The following is an 8,664-nucleotide window of genomic DNA, read 5'->3' on the forward strand; positions in this document are numbered from 1 at the left end:
AAGCCGAGAAAGAAATTAGGGAAACGACACCCTTCATAATAGACCCAAATAATACAAAGTACCTCGGTGTGACTTTAACCAAGCAAGTAAAAGATCTGTACAATAAGAACTTCAAGACTCTGAAGAAAGAAATTGAAGAAGACCTCAGAAGATGGAAAGATCTCCCATGCTCATGGATTGGCAGGATTAATATAGTAAAAATGGCCATTCTACCAAAAGCGATCTACAGACTCAATGCAAGCCCCATCAAAATACCAATCCAAATCTTCAAAGAGTTAGACAGAACAATTTGCAAATTCATCTGGAATAACAAAAAACCCAGGATAGCTAGAACTATCCTCAACAATAAAAGGACTTCAGGGGGAATCACTATCCCTGAACTCAAGCAGTATTACAGAGCAATAGTGATAAAAACTGCGTGGTATTGGTACAGAGACACACAGATAGACCAATGGAACAGAATTGAAGACCCAGAAATGAACCCACACACCTATGGGCACCTGATTTTTGACAAAGGAGCCAAAACCATCAAATAAAAAAAAGACAGCATTTTCAACAAATGGTGCTGGTTCGACTGGAGGTCAACATGCAGAAGAAGGCAGATCCATCCATGCTTATCACCCTGTACAAAGCTTAAGTCCAAGTGGATCAAGGACCTCCACTTCAAACCAGATACACTCAAACTAATAGAAGAAAAACTAGGGAAGCATCTGGAACACATGGGCACTGGAAAAAATTTCCTGAAAAAAAACACCAATGGCTTATGCTCTAAGATCAAGAATAGACAAATGGGATATCATAAAACTGCAAAGCTTCTGTAAGGCAAAGGACACTGTGGTTAGGACACAACGGCAACCAACAGATTGGGAAAAGATCTTTACCAATCTTACAACAGATAGAGGCCTTATATCCAAAATATACAAAGAACTCAAGAAGTTAGACTGCAGGGAGACAAATAACCCTATTCAAAAATGGGGTTCAGAGCTAAACAAAGAATTCACAGCTGAGGAATGCTGAATGGCTGAGAAACACCTAATGAAATGTTCAACATCTTTAGTCATAAGGGAAATGCAAATCAAAACAATCCTGATATTTCACCTCACACCAGTGAGAATGGCTAAGATCAAAAACTCAGGTGACAGCAGATGCTGGCAAGGATGCGGAGAAAGTGGAACACTCCTCCATTGGAGGTGGGATTGCAGACTGGTACAACCATTCTGGAAATCAGTTTGGAGGTTCTTCAGAAAATTAGATATTGAACTGCCTGAGGATCCAGCTATACCTCTCTTGGGCATATACCCAAAAGTTGCCTCAACATATAAAAAAGTCACGTGCTCCACTATGTTCATCGCAGCCTTATTTATAATAGCCAGAAGCTGGAAACAACCCAAATGCCCTTCAACAGAGGAATGGATACAGAGAATGTGGTACATCTACACAATGGAACATTACTCAGCTATCAAAAACAATGACTTTATGAAATTCGTAGGCAAATGGTCGGAACTGGAAAATATCATCCTGAGTGAGGTAACCCAATCACAGAAAAACACACATGCTATGCACTCATTGATAAGTGGCTATTAGCCCAAATGCTTGAATTACCCTAGATGCATAGAACAAATGAAACTCAACACGGATGATCAAATGTGATTGCTTTGCTCCTTTAAAAGGGGAACAAGAATACCCTTGGCAGGGAATAGAGAGGCAAAGATTAAAACAGACACAGAAGGAACACCCATTCAGAGCCTGCCCCACATGTGGCCCATGCATATACAGCCACCCAATTGGACAAGATGGATGAAGCAAAGAAGTGCAGGCCAACAGGAGCCGGATGTAGATCGCTCCTGAGAGACACAGCCAGAATACAGCAAACACAGAGGCGTATGCCAGCAGCAAACCACTGAACTGAGAATAGGACCCCAGTTGAAGGAATCAGAGAAAGAAGTGGAAGAGTTTGAAGGGGCTCGAGACCCCATATGTACAACAATGCCAAGCAACCAGAGCTTCCAGGGACTAAGCCACTACCTAAAGACTATACATGGACTGACCCTGGACTCTGACCTCATAGGTAGCAATGAATATCCTAGTAAGAGCACCAGTGGAAGGGGAAGCTCTGGGTCCTGCTAAGCCTGAACCCCCAGTGAACTAGATTGTTGGGGGGAGGGCAACAAGGGGGGAAGGATGAGGAGGGGAACACCCATAAAAAAGGGGAGGGGTGAGGGGGATGTTTGCCTGGAAACCGGGAAAGGGAATAACACTCGAAATGTATATAAGAAATACTCAAGTTAATAAAAAAAATAGGGTTCAGAGCTAAACAAAGAATTCACAGCTGAGGAATGCCGAATGGCTGAGAAACTCCTAAAGAAATGTTCAACATCTTTAGTCATAAGGGAAATGCAAATCAAAACAACCCTGAGATTTCACCTTACACCACTGAGAATGGCTACGATCAAAAACTCAGGTAACAGCAAATGCTGGTGAGGATGTGGAGATAGAGGAACACTCCTCCATTGTTGGTGGGATTGCAGACTGTTACAACCATTCTGGAAATCAGTCTGGAGGTTCCTCAGAAAATTGGATATTGAACTGCCTGGGGATCCAGCTATACCTCTCTTGGGCATATACCCAAAAGATGCCCCAACATATAAAAAGACAGGTGCTCCACTATGTTCATAGCAGCCTTATTTATAATAGCCAGAAGCTGGAAACAACCCAGATGCCCTTCAACAGAGGAATGGATACAAAAAATGTGGTACATCTACACAATGGAATATTACTCAGCTATCAAAAACAATGACTTTATGAAATTCGTACGCAAATGGTTGGAACTGGAAAATATCATCTTGAGTGAGGTAACCCAATCACAGAAAAACATACATGGTATGCACTCATTGATAAGTGGCTATTAGCCCAAATGCTTGAATTACCCTAGATGCATAGAACAAATGAAACTCAACACGGATGATCAAATGTGATTGCTTTGCTCCTTTAAAAGGGGAACAAGAATACCCTTGGCAGGGAATAGAGAGGCAAAGATTAAAACAGACACAGAAGGAACACCCATTCAGAGCCTGCCCCACATGTGGCCCATGCATATACAGCCACCCAATTGGACAAGATGGATGAAGCAAAGAAGTGCAGGCCAACAGGAGCCGGATGTAGATCGCTCCTGAGAGACACAGCCAGAATACAGCAAACACAGAGGCGTATGCCAGCAGCAAACCACTGAACTGAGAATAGGACCCCAGTTGAAGGAATCAGAGAAAGAAGTGGAAGAGTTTGAAGGGGCTCGAGACCCCATATGTACAACAATGCCAAGCAACCAGAGCTTCCAGGGACTAAGCCACTACCTAAAGACTATACATGGACTGACCCTGGACTCTGACCTCATAGGTAGCAATGAATATCCTAGTAAGAGCACCAGTGGAAGGGGAAGCTCTGGGTCCTGCTAAGCCTGAACCCCCAGTGAACTAGATTGTTGGGGGGAGGGCAACAAGGGGGGAAGGATGAGGAGGGGAACACCCATAAAAAAGGGGAGGGGTGAGGGGGATGTTTGCCTGGAAACCGGGAAAGGGAATAACACTCGAAATGTATATAAGAAATACTCAAGTTAATAAAAAAAATAGGGTTCAGAGCTAAACAAAGAATTCACAGCTGAGGAATGCCGAATGGCTGAGAAACTCCTAAAGAAATGTTCAACATCTTTAGTCATAAGGGAAATGCAAATCAAAACAACCCTGAGATTTCACCTTACACCACTGAGAATGGCTACGATCAAAAACTCAGGTAACAGCAAATGCTGGTGAGGATGTGGAGATAGAGGAACACTCCTCCATTGTTGGTGGGATTGCAGACTGTTACAACCATTCTGGAAATCAGTCTGGAGGTTCCTCAGAAAATTGGATATTGAACTGCCTGGGGATCCAGCTATACCTCTCTTGGGCATATACCCAAAAGATGCCCCAACATATAAAAAGACAGGTGCTCCACTATGTTCATAGCAGCCTTATTTATAATAGCCAGAAGCTGGAAACAACCCAGATGCCCTTCAACAGAGGAATGGATACAAAAAATGTGGTACATCTACACAATGGAATATTACTCAGCTATCAAAAACAATGACTTTATGAAATTCGTACGCAAATGGTTGGAACTGGAAAATATCATCTTGAGTGAGGTAACCCAATCACAGAAAAACATACATGGTATGCACTCATTGATAAGTGGCTATTAGCCCAAATGCTTGAATTACCCTAGATGCCTAGAACACATGAAACTCAAGACGGATGATCAAATTGTGAATGCTTCAATCTTTCTTTAAAAGGGGAACAAGAATATCCTTGGCAGGGAATAGAGAGGCAAAGATTAAAACAGACACAGAAGGAACACCCATTCACAGCCTGCCCCACATGTGGCCCATACATATACAGCCATCCAATTAGACAAGATGGATGAAGCAAAGAAGTGCAGACCGACAGGAGCCGGATGTCGATCTCTCCTGAGAGACACAGCCAGAATACAGCAAATACAGAGGCGAATGCCAGCAGCAAAGGACTGAACTGAGAACAGGACCCCTGTTGAAGGAATCAGAGAAAGAACTGGAAAGCTTGAAGGGGCTTGAGACCCCATATGTACAACAATGCCAAGCAACCAGAGCTTCCAGGGACTAAGCCACTACCTAAAGACTATACATGGACTGACCCTGGACTCCAACTGCATAGGAAGCAATGAATATCCTAGTAAGATCACCAGTGGAAGGGGAAGCCCTGGATCCTGCTAAGACTGAACCCCCAGTGAACGTTGATTGTTGGGGGGAGAGCGGCAATGCGGGTAGGATGCGGAGGGGAGCACCCATAAAGAAGGGGAGGGGGAAGGGTTAGGGGGATATTGGCCCGTAAACCGGGAAAGGGAATAACACTCGAAATGTAAATAGGAAATACTCAAGTTAATAATAAAAAAAAAGAAAAGCATTTGACAAAATCTAACATCCCTTCTTCATCTTAAAATCTTAGAATTATCAGGGATACAGGCACATAGTTAAAGACAATGATGGTACTATACACTAGACCAATAGCCATCATCAAATTAAATGGAGAGAAACCTTAAACAATTCCACTAAAATCAGATACAAGATAAGGCTATTCATGCTCTCCAAATTTATTCAATGTTGTACTCAAAATTCTTGATAGAACAATAAAACAACAAGGTGATACAAATTGGAAGTGAAAGAGTCAAAATATCACTATTTGCAGATAATATGATAGTATATTTAAATGACACCTAAGATTCTATCATAGAACTCTTGCAGCTGATAAACATCTTCAGCAAAAGGGCTAGATATAAAATTAACTCAAAAAATCAGTAACGTTTCTTTACAGAAATGTTAAATGGGCTGAAAAAGAAGTTAGGAAACAGCAACCCCCAAAATAGCCACAGGTAATATGAAACATCTTGGTGTGACTCTACACAAGTAAGTGAAAGGTCTGTATGACAATAACTTCAGGTGTCTACCAAGAAATCGAATAAATCAGAAGATGACATCACCTAATATGCTCATATATCAGTAGGATTAACATAGTAAAAATGGCCATCTTACCAAAAGCAATCTATGTATTCACTGTAATTCCCATCAAAATTCTAACACAGTTCTTTCCAAACCTTGAAAGAATGATTCTTCACTCTATGTGCTAAAGGAAAAGAGTCAGGATAGCTAAACAATCATGTACAATTAAAGAACTTCTAGAATTATCACCTGATTTCAATCTCTACTACAGGGAATAGTAATAACAACCACATGGCATTACATAAAAACAGACAAGTAATTCCTTGAATTGAATAAGTTGCTTACCCAGAGGTAAACCTACACACGGATACTAGTTTTTTGACAGAGAATCCAAAATGATACAATGGAAAACTGAAAACATCAGTGGTGCTGGTATAACTGGATGTCTGCATGTAGGAGAATGCAAGTAGACCCATATCTATCACCCCACACAAAATGCATGTCCAAGTGGATCAAAGACCTCAATGTAAAACTAGATACACTAAATCTGATAGAAAAGAAAGTGGGGAACTTCCTTGAACACATTGGTATAGGAGAGGACTTCCTCAACATACACCAACAGCCCAGACACTAATACCAACATTTAATAGATGGAACCTCATGAAATCCGAACAGTTTCTATTAGGCAAAGGACAGCATAAAAAGGACAAAATGTTACCCTACTGAATAGGAAAAGATCTTTATTAACACTATATCTGACAGTGGGTTTATATCTAAAATGCTTAAAGAACTCAAGAATTAAATATCAACAAACCACGTAAGCTAATTTAAAAAATGGTGAACTTATGTAAACAGAGAATTCTCTACAGAAGAATCTCACAAGGCACTTAAAGAAATGTTCAACATCATCAAGAAAATGCAAATAAAAAATGATTCTGAGATTCTATTTTACACTCATTAGAATGGCTAAGTTCAAAAACTCGAGGGAAATCTCATGCAGTTGAGGAAGTGGGACAAAGGGAACACTTTTTTATTGCTTGGGAAACTGCACACTTCTACTGCCATTTTGAAAATCAATTTGCCAGTGTCTCAAAAATTTTGGAATAGTTCTAGCTCAAGATGCAGCTTCACCACTCCTGGATAGATATCCAAAAGATGCTCCACCATATGACAAGAACATTTGTTCAGTTATAGTTATAGATGCTTTATTTCATAATAGACAGAAAGTCAAAACAATCTAGATGACCCTCAAAGGAAGAATGGATACAAAAATGTGGTACATTTAAACTATGGAATGCTATTCCACTATTAAACACAAACACATTATGCAATTTGCATGCAAATAAATATAACTGGAAAAGATCATCCTAAGTGAGGTAACCCAGACCTGGAAAGACAAAAATGATATGTACTCTCTTATAATTGGATTTTAATCATAAAGTTCAGGATAACCATGTTACAATTCACAGATTCCCAAAAAATTAAGTAACAGGATGACTCAAGGGAGGATGCTGGATTCTCAGTCAGAAGGGGAAATAAAATAGACATCAAAAGTAAATGGAAAGAGGAAATTGTGTGGGAGAGGTGCTGCGGCTTAGGTTTGGGGAGAAAATCAAGTATGGGGAGTTCAGGGTTTGAAGTAGAGGGCTGCAAGGAAAGAGAGAAATTGGTGGTAATGGAGCAACTCTGAAACAAGCTGGACACCCGGAATGGGAGAGATTCCTGGGAGGATGTGAGAGTGACTCTATCTGATTCTCCTTGCATGGGGGCATGAAGATTGGAGTGGCCACCTCCTGTAGCCAGGAAAGAATTCCAATGAAGGGCATGGGTTACCAGCCTACCCACTAAACCTTCAACCCAGAAAAGTTTGATGGAATGGCAAACCAACACAGGCCAACCTGAGACCCACCCTGTAAGATGATATCATCACTTAGGTATAGGCAGGTACAAGCAAAAGCCTGTCATTGAACAAGAAGGAAGGAGGGGCAAAAGAAAAGTCTTATGGAAGAGGAGGAGACTGTAACAGAAAGGGGGCTGTGAAGGTTGGGGAGACTGAAGCAGACGGGAAGAGAAATCGTGAAGAGAACTTGGAGGCTGATGTTGAGATTCTTAAGGGATGGATGTGTACACAGCTTTGTATGTTTAGGTGGGCAATTATACCTTATCAACTGGATCAGAGGTTATTGTGTTGTGTGTTCTTTCTTGTGGAGAATTGAGTTTGGGAGAGTGTAGCTGTTATGAATCTTAGTCTTCATATGAGTCTCATGAAAACCAATTGAAGCAGGGGCTGTCTCTGATTTGGACTCTTTTGCCTGCCTTTGGATCGCTTTCCCATAGTTGGAGTGCTTTCTCTGGCCTTAGGAGGAGAGGATGCACTTAGTCCTGATGTGATTTTCCAGGGTGGGATCATCCCTGGGATGGTGGATGGGAGAGCACCCCTTCCTTGAAGAGAAAAGAAGAGAAGAGGAGAGGAGAGGAGAGGAGAGGAGAGGAGAGGAGAGGAGAGAAGACAGAGGGAGGAAGTTATGAGTGTGGAATGAAGAGGAGAGGAGATGGCTGCAACCAGCATGTAAAGTGAATAAATAAGTAAATAAATAAATGAAAAAAACTAAGTATACACATACATGTTTGTTCAGCAAAATTTAAGGTTGTATTTGTACAAAGTAAGGTAAACACATAAATACTGAGTAATACCTGTTTAGTTTCCATAGCATCACGCTTAGAAGCTTTTGTCATGTCCATTCCCAGTAAATAAAACCCCAAATAAATAACTTATGTATGAAAAGATAATGTTTTAAAGCTGGAATTCTAGGAAGTAAATTGGAATTTTCTGATAATACACAACAAACATTAATAAAAGTAGCAAATATTTGATGACTCAAGACTCCATGATTCTAGGCTAAAGAGATGACTCTCAAAAATGGAGAGATATTAGTAGTACTGTATTGCTTAGGCAGAGGACCTGAGATCAGTTTCTAGGACCCAAAGAAGGAAGTTTACAGCTTCATGAAAGTGCAGGTCCCTAGTACCAGTGCACTGTTCTGGCCTATGAAGGCAATGCAAACAGAAACATACACATACCACCACCACCACCACCACCACCACCACCACCACCACCACCACCACCACCACCACCACCACAGTTGATACTACTAGTATTA

The 8,664-nt window shown here is 41.0% G+C and overlaps 1 pseudogene; it reads right to left on the reverse strand.

Annotated features, from left to right (window-relative positions):
* Ncl-ps2 (nucleolin, pseudogene 2) overlaps positions 1-8,664 on the reverse strand; it is a 425,843-nt pseudogene that overhangs the window by 46,781 nt on the left and 370,398 nt on the right.

The sequence above is a fragment of the Rattus norvegicus genome, chromosome 1 (genome assembly GCF_021556685.1).
Source record: "Rattus norvegicus strain SHRSP/BbbUtx chromosome 1, alternate assembly SHRSP_T2T, whole genome shotgun sequence".
NCBI lineage: Eukaryota > Metazoa > Chordata > Mammalia > Rodentia > Muridae > Rattus > Rattus norvegicus.